This window comes from Ammospiza caudacuta, chromosome 7 (assembly GCF_027887145.1).
Source record: "Ammospiza caudacuta isolate bAmmCau1 chromosome 7, bAmmCau1.pri, whole genome shotgun sequence".
NCBI classification, from domain to species: domain Eukaryota; kingdom Metazoa; phylum Chordata; class Aves; order Passeriformes; family Passerellidae; genus Ammospiza; species Ammospiza caudacuta.
This window is the reverse complement of record NC_080599.1, coordinates 13,880,601-13,894,292: the sequence shown is the minus strand read 5'-3', so window position 1 is coordinate 13,894,292 and position 13,692 is coordinate 13,880,601.

Sequence of the window (13,692 nt, the reverse complement as noted above, 5' to 3'; positions counted from 1 at the left end):
CTGCCGAAAGAAGCCCGGGAGCGGCGCTTAGCTCCGGAGAGCATCGTACCTTCAGTCTTTAGCGTCTTTTGTGGTCTACATGCTAGCAGAAAGCTTTTCCACTCTGTCTGGCAAGGAAAACCTGCGCGAGCACAGAAAACATCTCCCATCGTGTTCTGCACGTTGCACGGAGGTCGGCCAAGTGTTTGGCATAAAGAAAAGAAAATCTGTCCAAAACAGCTTCTTATCGAATATTCATGTGATTGGAAAAGTCAGGAAAGTGGTAAGGTACTGTTTTCTATCAGTTGGCAAGCTGCGCACACAATCCCAGTGTTGTACAGCTTCCTTCTTCACCTTTCCGATGCTGCCGCTCTCTCCGGCTCCCGGAGCCGAAGAAGCGGCTTCTTCGCGCAAAGACGATTGTACCGCTCACAGTGCTCTCTTAGCGCCGCTTCTGCCGAAAGAAGCCCGGGAGCGGCGCTTAGCTCCGGAGAGCATCGTACCTTCGCCTTTAGCGTCTTTTGTGGTCTACATCCTAGCAGAAGGCTTTTCCACTCTGTCTGGCAAGGAAAACCTGCGCGACCACAGAAAACATCTCCCATCGTGTTCTGGACGTTGCACGGAGGTCTGCCAAGTGTTTGGCATAAAGAAAAGAAAAGTGGTCCAAAACAGCTTCTTATCGAATATTCATGTGATTGGAAAAGTCAGGAAAGTGGTAAGGTACTGTTTTCTATCAGTTGGCAAGCTGCGCACACAATCCCAGTGTTGTACGGCTTCCTTCTTCACCTTTCCGATGCTGCCGCTCTCTCCGGCTCCCGGAGCCGAAGAAGCGGCTTCTTCGCGCAAAGACGATTGTACCGCTCACAGTGCTCTCTTAGCGCCGCTTCTGCCGAAAGAAGCCCGGGAGCGGCGCTTAGCTCCGGAGAGCATCGTACCTTCGCCTTTAGCGTCTTTTGTGGTCTACATCCTAGCAGAAAGCTTTTCCACTCTGTCTGGCAAGGAAAACCTGCGCGAGCACAGAAAACATCTCCCATCGTGTTCTGGACGTTGCACGGAGATCTGCCAAGTGTTTGCCATAAAGAAAAGAAAATCTGTCCAAAACAGCTTCTTATCGAATATTCATGTGATTGGAAAAGTCAGGAAAGTGGTAAGGTACTGTTTTCTATCAGTTGGCAAGCTGCGCACACAATCCCAGTGTTGTACAGCTTCCTTCTTCACCTTTCCGATGCTGCCGCTCTCTCCGGCTCCCGGAGCCGAAGAAGCGGCTTCTTCGCGCAAAGACGATTGTACCGCTCACAGTGCTCTCTTAGCGCGGCTTCTGCCAAAAGAAGCCCGGGAGCGGCGCTTAGCTCCGGAGAGCATCGTACCTTCGCCTTTAGCGTCTTTTGTGGTCTACATCCTAGCAGAAAGCTTTTCCACTCTGTCTGGCAAGGAAAACCTGCGCGACCACAGAAAACATCTCCCATCGTGTTCTGGACGTTGCACGGAGGTCTGCCAAGTGTTTGCCATAAAGAAAAGAAAATCTGTCCAAAACAGCTTCTTATCGAATATTCATGTGATTGGAAAAGTCAGGAAAGTGGTAATGTACTGTTTTCTATCAGTTGGCAAGCTGCGCACACAATCCCAGTGTTGTACAGCTTCCTTCTTCACCTTTCCGATGCTGCCGCTCTCTCCGGCTCCCGGAGCCGAAGAAGCGGCTTCTTCGCGCAAAGACGATTGTACCGCTCACAGTGCTCTCTTAGCGCGGCTTCTGCCGAAAGAAGCCCGGGAGCGGCGCTTAGCTCCGGGGAGCATCGTACCTTCGCCTTTAGCGTCTTTTGTGGTCTACATCCTAGCAGAAAGCTTTTCCACTCTGTCTGGCAAGGAAAACCTGCGCGAGCACAGAAAACATCTCCAATCGTGTTCTGGACGTTGCACCAAGATCTGCCAAGTGTTTGCCATAAAGAAAAGAAAATCTGTCCAAAACAGCTTCTTATCGAATATTCATGTGATTGGAAAAGTCAGGAAAGTGGTACTGTACTGTTTTCTATCAGTTGGCAAGCTGCGCACACAATCCCAGTGTTGTACAGCTTCCTTCTTCACCTTTCCGATGCTGCCGCTCTCTCCGGCTCCCGGAGCCGAAGAAGCGGCTTCTTCGCGCAAAGACGATTGTACCGCTCACAGTGCTCTCTTAGCGCCGCTTCTGCCGAAAGAAGCCCGGGAGCGGCGCTTAGCTCCGGAGAGCATCGTACCTTCGTCTTTAGCGTCTTTTGTGGTCTACATCCTAGCAGAAGGCTTTTCCACTCTGTCTGGCAAGGAAAACCTGCGCGACCACAGAAAACATCTCCCATCGTGTTCTGGACGTTGCACGGAGGTCTGCCAAGTGTTTGCCATAAAGAAAAGAAAATCTGTCCAAAACAGCTTCTTATCGAATATTCATGTGATTGGAAAAGTCAGGAAAGTGGTAAGGTACTGTTTTCTATCAGTTGGCAAGCTGCGCACACAATCCCAGTGTTGTACGGCTTCCTTCTTCACCTTTCCGATGCTGCCGCTCTCTCCGGCTCCCGGAGCCGAAGAAGCGGCTTCTTCGCGCAAAGACGATTGTACCGCTCACAGTGCTCTCTTAGCGCCGCTTCTGCCGAAAGAAGCCCGGGAGCGGCGCTTAGCTCCGGAGAGCATCGTACCTTCAGTCTTTAGCGTCTTTTGTGGTCTACATCCTAGCAGAAGGCTTTTCCACTCTGTCTGGCAAGGAAAACCTGCGCGAGCACAGAAAACATCTCCCATCGTGTTCTGCACGTTGCACGGAGGTCTGCCAAGTGTTTGCCATAAAGAAAAGAAAATCTGTCCAAAACAGCTTCTTATCGAATATTCATGTGATTGGAAAAGTCAGGAAAGTGGTAAGGTACTGTTTTCTATCAGTTGGCAAGCTGCGCACACAATCCCAGTGTTGTACAGCTTCCTTCTTCACCTTTCCGATCATGCCGCTCTCTCCGGCTCCCGGAGCCGAAGAAGCGGCTTCTTCGCGCAAAGACGATTGTACCGCTCACAGTGCTCTCTTAGCGCCGCTTCTGCCGAAAGAAGCCCGGGAGCGGCGCTTAGCTCCGGAGAGCATCGTACCTTCGCCTTTAGCGTCTTTTGTGGTCTACATCCTAGCAGAAGGCTTTTCCACTCTGTCTGGCAAGGAAAACCTGCGCGAGCACAGAAAACATCTCCCATCGTGTTCTGCACGTTGCACGGAGGTCGGCCAAGTGTTTGGCATAAAGAAAAGAAAATCTGTCCAAAACAGCTTCTTATCGAATATTCATGTGATTGGAAAAGTCAGGAAAGTGGTAATGTACTGTTTTCTATCAGTTGGCAAGCTGCGCACACAATCCCAGTGTTGTACAGCTTCCTTCTTCACCTTTCCGATGCTGCCGCTCTCTCCGGCTCCCGGAGCCGAAGAAGCGGCTTCTTCGCGCAAAGACGATTGTACCGCTCACAGTGCTCTCTTAGCGCGGCTTCTGCCGAAAGAAGCCCGGGAGCGGCGCTTAGCTCCGGAGAGCATCGTACCTTCGCCTTTAGCGTCTTTTGTGGTCTACATCCTAGCAGAAAGCTTTTCCACTCTGTCTGGCAAGGAAAACCTGCGCGAGCACAGAAAACATCTCCCATCGTGTTCTGGACGTTGCACGGAGGTCTGCCAAGTGTTTGGCATAAAGGAAAGAAAAGTGGTCCAAAACAGCTTCTTATCGAATATTCATGTGATTGGAAAAGTCAGGAAAGTGGTAAGGTACTGTTTTCTATCAGTTGGCAAGCTGCGCACACAATCCCAGTGTTGTACGGCTTCCTTCTTCACCTTTCCGATGCTGCCGCTCTCTCCGGCTCCCGGAGCCGAAGAAGCGGCTTCTTCGCGCAAAGACGATTGTACCGCTCACAGTGCTCTCTTAGCGCGGCTTCTGCCGAAAGAAGCCCGGGAGCGGCGCTTAGCTCCGGAGAGCATCGTACGTGCGTCTTTAGCGTCTTTTGTGGTCTACATCCTAGCAGAAAGCTTTTCCACTCTGTCTGGCAAGGAAAACCTGCGCGAGCACAGAAAACATCTCCCATCGTGTTCTGCACGTTGCACGGAGGTCGGCCAAGTGTTTGGCATAAAGAAAAGAAAATCTGTCCAAAACAGCTTCTTATCGAATATTCATGTGATTGGAAAAGTCAGGAAAGTGGTAATGTACTGTTTTCTATCAGTTGGCAAGCTGCGCACATAATCCCAGTGTTGTACAGCTTCCTTCTTCACCTTTCCGATGCTGCCACTCTCTCCGGCTCCCGGAGCCGAAGAAGCGGCTTCCTCGCGCAAAGACGATTGTACCGCTCACAGTGCTCTCTTAGCGCGGCTTCTGCCGAAAGAAGCCCGGGAGCGGCGCTTAGCTCCGGAGAGCATCGTACGTGCGTCTTTAGCGTCTTTTGTGGTCTACATCCTAGCAGAAGGCTTTTCCACTCTGTCTGGCAAGGAAAACCTGCGCGACCACAGAAAACATCTCCCATCGTGTTCTGGACGTTGCACGGAGATCTGCCAAGTGTTTGGCATAAAGAAAAGAAAATCTGTCCAAAACAGCTTCTTATCGAATATTCATGTGATTGGAAAAGTCAGGAAAGTGGTAATGTACTGTTTTCTATCAGTTGGCAAGCTGCGCACACAATCCCAGTGTTGTACAGCTTCCTTCTTCACCTTTCCGATGCTGCCGCTCTCTCCGGCTCCCGGAGCCGAAGAAGCGGCTTCTTCGCGCAAAGACGATTCTACCGCTCACAGTGCTCTCTTAGCGCGGCTTCTGCCGAAAGAAGCCCGGGAGCGGCGCTTAGCTCCGGAGAGCATCGTACCTTCGCCTTTAGCGTCTTTTGTGGTCTACATCCTAGCAGAAAGCTTTTCCACTCTGTCTGGCAAGGAAAACCTGCGCGAGCAAAGAAAACATCTCCCATCGTGTTCTGGACGTTGCACGGAGGTCTGCCAAGTGTTTGCCATAAAGAAAAGAAAAGTGGTCCAAAACAGCTTCTTATCGAATATTCATGTGATTGGAAAAGTCAGGAATGTGGTACTGTACTGTTTTCTATCAGTTGGCAAGCTGCGCACACAATCCCAGTGTTGTACAGCTTCCTTCTTCACCTTTCCGATGCTGCCGCTCTCTCCGGCTCCCGGAGCCGAAGAAGCGGCTTCTTCGCGCAAAGACGATTGTACCGCTCACAGTGCTCTCTTAGCGCGGCTTCTGCCGAAAGAAGCCCGGGAGCGGCGCTTAGCTCCGGAGAGCATCGTACCTTCGTCTTTAGCGTCTTTTGTGGTCTACAACCTAGCAGAAAGCTTTCCCACTCTGTCTGGCAAGGAAAACCTGCGCGACCACAGAAAACATCTCCCATCGTGTTCTGGACGTTGCACGGAGATCTGCCAAGTGTTTGGCATAAAGAAAAGAAAATCTGTCCAAAACAGCTTCTTATCGAATATTCATGTGATTGGAAAAGTCAGGAAAGTGGTAATGTACTGTTTTCTATCAGTTGGCAAGCTGCGCACACAATCCCAGTGTTGTACAGCTTCCTTCTTCACCTTTCCGATGCTGCCGCTCTCTCCGGCTCCCGGAGCCGAAGAAGCGGCTTCTTCGCGCAAAGACGATTGTACCGCTCACAGTGCTCTCTTAGCGCCGCTTCTGCCAAAAGAAGCCCGGGAGCGGCGCTTAGCTCCGGGGAGCATCGTACCTTCGCCTTTAGCGTCTTTTGTGGTCTACATCCTAGCAGAAAGCTTTTCCACTCTGTCTGGCAAGGAAAACCTGCGCGAGCACAGAAAACATCTCCCATCGTGTTCTGGACGTTGCACGGAGATCTGCCAAGTGTTTGCCATAAAGAAAAGAAAATCTGTCCAAAACAGCTTCTTATCGAATATTCATGTGATTGGAAAAGTCAGGAAAGTGGTAAGGTACTGTTTTCTATCAGTTGGCAAGCTGCGCACACAATCCCAGTGTTGTACAGCTTCCTTCTTCACCTTTCCGATGCTGCCGCTCTCTCCGGCTCCCGGAGCCGAAGAAGCGGCTTCTTCGCGCAAAGACGATTGTACCGCTCACAGTGCTCTCTTAGCGCGGCTTCTGCCGAAAGAAGCCCGGGAGCGGCGCTTAGCTCCGGGGAGCATCGTACCTTAGTCCTTAGCGTCTTTTGTGGTCTACATCCTAGCAGAAAGCTTTTCCACTCTGTCTGGCAAGGAAAACCTGCGCGACCACAGAAAACATCTCCCATCGTGTTCTGCACGTTGCACGGAGGTCTGCCAAGTGTTTGCCATAAAGAAAAGAAAATCTGTCCAAAACAGCTTCTTATCGAATATTCATGTGATTGGAAAAGTCAGGAAAGTGGTAAGGTACTGTTTTATATCAGTTGGCAAGCTGCGCACACAATCCCAGTGTTGTACGGCTTCCTTCTTCACCTTTCCGATGCTGCCGCTCTCTCCGGCTCCCGGAGCCGAAGAAGCGGCTTCTTCGCGCAAAGACGATTGTACCGCTCACAGTGCTCTCTTAGCGCCGCTTCTGCCGAAAGAAGCCCGGGAGCGGCGCTTAGCTCCGGAGAGCATAGTACCTTCGTCTTTAGCGTCTTTTGTGGTCTACATCCTAGCAGAAAGCTTTCCCAAACTGTCTGGCAAGGAAAACCTGCGCGAGCACAGAAAACATCTCCCATCGTGTTCTGCACGTTGCACGGAGGTCGGCCAAGTGTTTGGCATAAGGAAAGGAAAGCTGTCCAAAACAGCTTCTTATCGAATATTCATGTGATTGGAAAAGTCAGGAAAGTGGTACTGTACTGTTTTCTATCAGTTGGCAAGCTGCGCACACAATCCCAGTGTTGTACAGCTTCCTTCTTCACCTTTCCGATGCTGCCGCTCTCTCCGGCTCCCGGAGCCGAAGAAGCGGCTTCTTCGCGCAAAGACGATTGTACCGCTCACAGTGCTCTCTTAGCGCGGCTTCTGCCGAAAGAAGCCCGGGAGCGGCGCTTAGCTCCGGGGAGCATCGTACCTTCGCCTTTAGCGTCTTTTGTGGTCTACATCCTAGCAGAAAGCTTTTCCACTCTGTCTGGCAAGGAAAACCTGCGGGAGCACAGAAAACATCTCCCATCGTGTTCTGGACGTTGCACGGAGATCTGCCAAGTGTTTGCCATAAAGAAAAGAAAATCTGTCCAAAACAGCTTCTTATCGAATATTCATGTGATTGGAAAAGTCAGGAAAGTGGTAAGGTACTGTTTTCTATCAGTTGGCAAGCTGCGCACACAATCCCAGTGTTGTACAGCTTCCTTCTTCACCTTTCCGATGCTGCCGCTCTCTCCGGCTCCCGGAGCCGAAGAAGCGGCTTCTTCGCGCAAAGACGATTGTACCGCTCACAGTGCTCTCTTAGCGCGGCTTCTGCCGAAAGAAGCCCGGGAGCGGCGCTTAGCTCCGGAGAGCATCGTACGTGCGTCTTTAGCGTCTTTTGTGGTCTACATCCTAGCAGAAAGCTTTTCCACTCTGTCTGGCAAGGAAAACCTGCGCGAGCACAGAAAACATCTCCCATCGTGTTCTGCACGTTGCACGGAGGTCTGCCAAGTGTTTGCCATAAAGAAAAGAAAAGTGGTCCAAAACAGCTTCTTATCGAATATTCATGTGATTGGAAAAGTCAGGAATGTGGTACTGTACTGTTTTCTATCAGTTGGCAAGCTGCGCACACAATCCCAGTGTTGTACAGCTTCCTTCTTCACCTTTCCGATGCTGCCGCTCTCTCCGGCTCCCGGAGCCGAAGAAGCGGCTTCTTCGCGCAAAGACGATTGTACCGCTCACAGTGCTCTCTTAGCGCCGCTTCTGCCGAAAGAAGCCCGGGAGCGGCGCTGAGCTCCGGAGAGCATCGTACCTTCGTCTTCAGCGTATTTTGTGGTCTACAACCTAGCAGAAAGCTTTCCCACTCTGTCTGGCAAGGAAAACCTGCGCGAGCACAGAAAACATCTCCCATCGTGTTCTGCACGTTGCACGGAGGTCGGCCAAGTGTTTGGCATAAAGAAAAGAAAATCTGTCCAAAACAGCTTCTTATCGAATATTCATGTGATTGGAAAAGTCAGGAATGTGGTAAGGTACTGTTTTCTATCAGTTGGCAAGCTGCGCACACAATCCCAGTGTTGTACAGCTTCCTTCTTCACCTTTCCGATGCTGCCGCTCTCTCCGGCTCCCGGAGCCGAAGAAGCGGCTTCTTCGCGCAAAGACGATTGTACCGCTCACAGTGCTCTCTTAGCGCCGCTTCTGCCGAAAGAAGCCCGGGAGCGGCGCTTAGCTCCGGAGAGCATCGTACCTTCGCCTTTAGCGTCTTTTGTGGTCTACATCCTAGCAGAAGGCTTTTCCACTCTGTCTGGCAAGGAAAACCTGCGCGAGCACAGAAAACATCTCCCATCGTGTTCTGCACGTTGCACGGAGGTCGGCCAAGTGTTTGGCATAAAGAAAAGAAAATCTGTCCAAAACAGCTTCTTATCGAATATTCATGTGATTGGAAAAGTCAGGAAAGTGGTAATGTACTGTTTTCTATCAGTTGGCAAGCTGCGCACACAATCCCAGTGTTGTACAGCTTCCTTCTTCACCTTTCCAATGCTGCCGCTCTCTCCGGCTCCCGGAGCCGAAGAAGCGGCTTCTTCGCGCAAAGACGATTGTACCGCTCACAGTGCTCTCTTAGCGCGGCTTCTGCCGAAAGAAGCCCGGGAGCGGCGCTTAGCTCCGGAGAGCATCGTACCTTCAGTCTTTAGCGTCTTTTGTGGTCTACATCCTAGCAGAAGGCTTTTCCACTCTGTCTGGCAAGGAAAACCTGCGCGAGCACTGAAAACATCTCCCATCGTGTTCTGGACGTTGCACGGAGGTCTGCCAAGTGTTTGGCATAAAGAAAAGAAAAGTGGTCCAAAACAGCTTCTTATCGAATATTCATGTGATTGGAAAAGTCAGGAAAGTGGTAAGGTACTGTTTTCTATCAGTTGGCAAGCTGCGCACACAATCCCAGTGTTGTACAGCTTCCTTCTTCACCTTTCCGATGCTGCCGCTCTCTCCGGCTCCCGGAGCCGAAGAAGCGGCTTCTTCGCGCAAAGACGATTGTACCGCTCACAGTGCTCTCTTAGCGCGGCTTCTGCCGAAAGAAGCCCGGGAGCGGCGCTTAGCTCCGGAGAGCATCGTACCTTCGCCTTTAGCGTCTTTTGTGGTCTACATCCTAGCAGAAAGCTTTTCCACTCTGTCTGGCAAGGAAAACCTGCGCGAGCACAGAAAACATCTCCCATCGTGTTCTGGACGTTGCACGGAGGTCTGCCAAGTGTTTGACAAGAAGAAAAGAAAATCTGTCCAAAACAGCTTCTTATCGAATATTCATGTGATTGGAAAAGTCAGGAAAGTGGTAATGTACTGTTTTCTATCAGTTGGCAAGCTGCGCACACAATCCCAGTGTTGTACGGCTTCCTTCTTCACCTTTCCGATGCTGCCGCTCTCTCCGGCTCCCGGAGCCGAAGAAGCGGCTTCTTCGCGCAAAGACGATTGTACCGCTCACAGTGCTCTCTTAGCGCGGCTTCTGCCGAAAGAAGCCCGGGAGCGGCGCTTAGCTCCGGAGAGCATCGTACCTTCAGTCTTTAGCGTCTTTTGTGGTCTACATCTTAGCAGAAAGCTTTTCCACTCTGTCTGGCAAGGAAAACCTGCGCGAGCACAGAAAACATCTCCCATCGTGTTCTGGACGTTGCACGGAGGTCTGCCAAGTGTTTGGCATAAAGAAAAGAAAAGTGGTCCAAAACAGCTTCTTATCGAATATTCATGTGATTGGAAAAGTCAGGAATGTGGTAATGTACTGTTTTCTATCAGTTGGCAAGCTGCGCACACAATCCCAGTGTTGTACAGCTTCCTTCTTCACCTTTCCGATGCTGCCGCTCTCTCCGGCTCCCGGAGCCGAAGAAGCGGCTTCTTCGCGCAAAGACGATTGTACCGCTCACAGTGCTCTCTTAGCGCGGCTTCTGCCGAAAGAAGCCCGGGAGCGGCGCTTAGCTCCGGAGAGCATCGTACCTTCGCCTTTAGCGTCTTTTGTGGTCTACATCCTAGCAGAAAGCTTTTCCACTCTGTCTGGCAAGGAAAACCTGCGCGACCACAGAAAACATCTCCCATCGTGTTCTGGACGTTGCACGGAGGTCTGCCAATTGTTTGCCATAAAGAAAAGAAAAGCTGTCCAAAACAGCTTCTTATCGAATAGTCATGTGATTGGAAAAGTCAGGAAAGTGGTAATGTACTGTTTTCTATCAGTTGGCAAGCTGCGCACACAATCCCAGTGTTGTACAGCTTCCTTCTTCACCTTTCCGATGCTGCCGCTCTCTCCGGCTCCCGGAGCCGAAGAAGCGGCTTCTTCGCGCAAAGACGATTGTACCGCTCACAGTGCTCTCTTAGCGCGGCTTCTGCCGAAAGAAGCCCGGGAGCGGCGCTTAGCTCCGGGGAGCATCGTACGTTCGCCTTTAGCGTCTTTTGTGGTCTACATCCTAGCAGAAAGCTTTTCCACTCTGTCTGGCAAGGAAAATCTGCGCGAGCACAGAAAACATCTCCAATCGTGTTCTGGACGTTGCACGGAGATCTGCCAAGTGTTTGCCATAAAGAAAAGAAAATCTGTCCAAAACAGCTTCTTATCGAATATTCATGTGATTGGAAAAGTCAGGAAAGTGGTACTGTACTGTTTTCTATCAGTTGGCAAGCTGCGCACACAATCCCAGTGTTGTACAGCTTCCTTCTTCACCTTTCCGATGCTGCCGCTCTCTCCGGCTCCCGGAGCCGAAGAAGCGGCTTCTTCGCGCAAAGACGATTGTACCGCTCACAGTGCTCTCTTAGCGCGGCTTCTGCCGAAAGAAGCCCGGGAGCGGCGCTTAGCTCCGGAGAGCATCGTACGTGCGTCTTTAGCGTCTTTTGTGGTCTACATCCTAGCAGAAGGCTTTTCCACTCTGTCTGGCAAGGAAAACCTGCGCGACCACAGAAAACATCTCCCATCGTGTTCTGGACGTTGCACGGAGGTCTGCCAAGTGTTTGCCATAAAGAAAAGAAAATCTGTCCAAAACAGCTTCTTATCGAATATTCATGTGATTGGAAAAGTCAGGAAAGTGGTAATGTACTGTTTTCTATCAGTTGGCAAGCTGCGCACACAATCCCAGTGTTGTACGGCTTCCTTCTTCACCTTTCCGATGCTGCCGCTCTCTCCAGCTCCCGGAGCCGAAGAAGCGGCTTCTTCGCGCAAAGACGATTGTACCGCTCACAGTGCTCTCTTAGCGCCGCTTCTGCCGAAAGAAGCCCGGGAGCGGCGCTTAGCTCCGGAGAGCATCGTACCTTCAGTCTTTAGCGTCTTTTGTGGTCTACATGCTAGCAGAAAGCTTTTCCACTCTGTCTGGCAAGGAAAACCTGCGCGAGCACAGAAAACATCTCCCATCGTGTTCTGCACGTTGCACGGAGGTCGGCCAAGTGTTTGGCATAAAGAAAAGAAAATCTGTCCAAAACAGCTTCTTATCGAATATTCATGTGATTGGAAAAGTCAGGAAAGTGGTAAGGTACTGTTTTCTATCAGTTGGCAAGCTGCGCACACAATCCCAGTGTTGTACAGCTTCCTTCTTCACCTTTCCGATCATGCCGCTCTCTCCGGCTCCCGGAGCCGAAGAAGCGGCTTCTTCGCGCAAAGACGATTGTACCGCTCACAGTGCTCTCTTAGCGCCGCTTCTGCCGAAAGAAGCCCGGGAGCGGCGCTTAGCTCCGGAGAGCATCGTACCTTCGCCTTTAGCGTCTTTTGTGGTCTACATCCTAGCAGAAGGCTTTTCCACTCTGTCTGGCAAGGAAAACCTGCGCGACCACAGAAAACATCTCCCATCGTGTTCTGGACGTTGCACGGAGGTCTGCCAAGTGTTTGGCATAAAGAAAAGAAAAGTGGTCCAAAACAGCTTCTTATCGAATATTCATGTGATTGGAAAAGTCAGGAAAGTGGTAAGGTACTGTTTTCTATCAGTTGGCAAGCTGCGCACACAATCCCAGTGTTGTACGGCTTCCTTCTTCACCTTTCCGATGCTGCCGCTCTCTCCGGCTCCCGGAGCCGAAGAAGCGGCTTCTTCGCGCAAAGACGATTGTACCGCTCACAGTGCTCTCTTAGCGCGGCTTCTGCCGAAAGAAGCCCGGGAGCGGCGCTTAGCTCCGGAGAGCATCGTACCTTCGCCTTTAGCGTCTTTTGTGGTCTACATCCTAGCAGAAAGCTTTTCCACTCTGTCTGGCAAGGAAAACCTGCGCGAGCACAGAAAACATCTCCCATCGTGTTCTGGACGTTGCACGGAGATCTGCCAAGTGTTTGCCATAAAGAAAAGAAAATCTGTCCAAAACAGCTTCTTATCGAATATTCATGTGATTGGAAAAGTCAGGAAAGTGGTAAGGTACTGTTTTCTATCAGTTGGCAAGCTGCGCACACAATCCCAGTGTTGTACAGCTTCCTTCTTCACCTTTCCGATGCTGCCGCTCTCTCCGGCTCCCGGAGCCGAAGAAGCGGCTTCTTCGCGCAAAGACGATTGTACCGCTCACAGTGCTCTCTTAGCGCGGCTTCTGCCAAAAGAAGCCCGGGAGCGGCGCTTAGCTCCGGAGAGCATCGTACCTTCGCCTTTAGCGTCTTTTGTGGTCTACATCCTAGCAGAAAGCTTTTCCACTCTGTCTGGCAAGGAAAACCTGCGCGAGCACAGAAAACATCTCCCATCGTGTTCTGGACGTTGCACGGAGGTCTGCCAAGTGTTTGCCATAAAGAAAAGAAAATCTGTCCAAAACAGCTTCTTATCGAATATTCATGTGATTGGAAAAGTCAGGAAAGTGGTAATGTACTGTTTTCTATCAGTTGGCAAGCTGCGCACACAATCCCAGTGTTGTACAGCTTCCTTCTTCACCTTTCCGATGCTGCCGCTCTCTCCGGCTCCCGGAGCCGAAGAAGCGGCTTCTTCGCGCAAAGACGATTGTACCGCTCACAGTGCTCTCTTAGCGCGGCTTCTGCCGAAAGAAGCCCGGGAGCGGCGCTTAGCTCCGGGGAGCATCGTACCTTCGCCTTTAGCGTCTTTTGTGGTCTACATCCTAGCAGAAAGCTTTTCCATTCTGTCTGGCAAGGAAAACCTGCGCGAGCACAGAAAACATCTCCCATCGTGTTCTGGACGTTGCACCAAGATCTGCCAAGTGTTTGCCATAAAGAAAAGAAAATCTGTCCAAAACAGCTTCTTATCGAATATTCATGTGATTGGAAAAGTCAGGAAAGTGGTACTGTACTGTTTTCTATCAGTTGGCAAGCTGCGCACACAATCCCAGTGTTGTACAGCTTCCTTCTTCACCTTTCCGATGCTGCCGCTCTCTCCGGCTCCCGGAGCCGAAGAAGCGGCTTCTTCGCGCAAAGACGATTGTACCGCTCACAGTGCTCTCTTAGCGCGGCTTCTGCCGAAAGAAGCCCGGGAGCGGCGCTTAGCTCCGGAGAGCATCGTACCTTCGTCTTTAGCGTCTTTTGTGGTCTACATCCTAGCAGAAGGCTTTTCCACTCTGTCTGGCAAGGAAAACCTGCGCGACCACAGAAAACATCTCCCATCGTGTTCTGGACGTTGCACGGAGGTCTGCCAAGTGTTTGCCATAAAGAAAAGAAAATCTGTCCAAAACAGCTTCTTATCGAATATTCATGTGATTGGAAAAGTCAGGAAAGTGGTAAGGTACTGTTTTCTATCAGTTGGCAAGCTGCG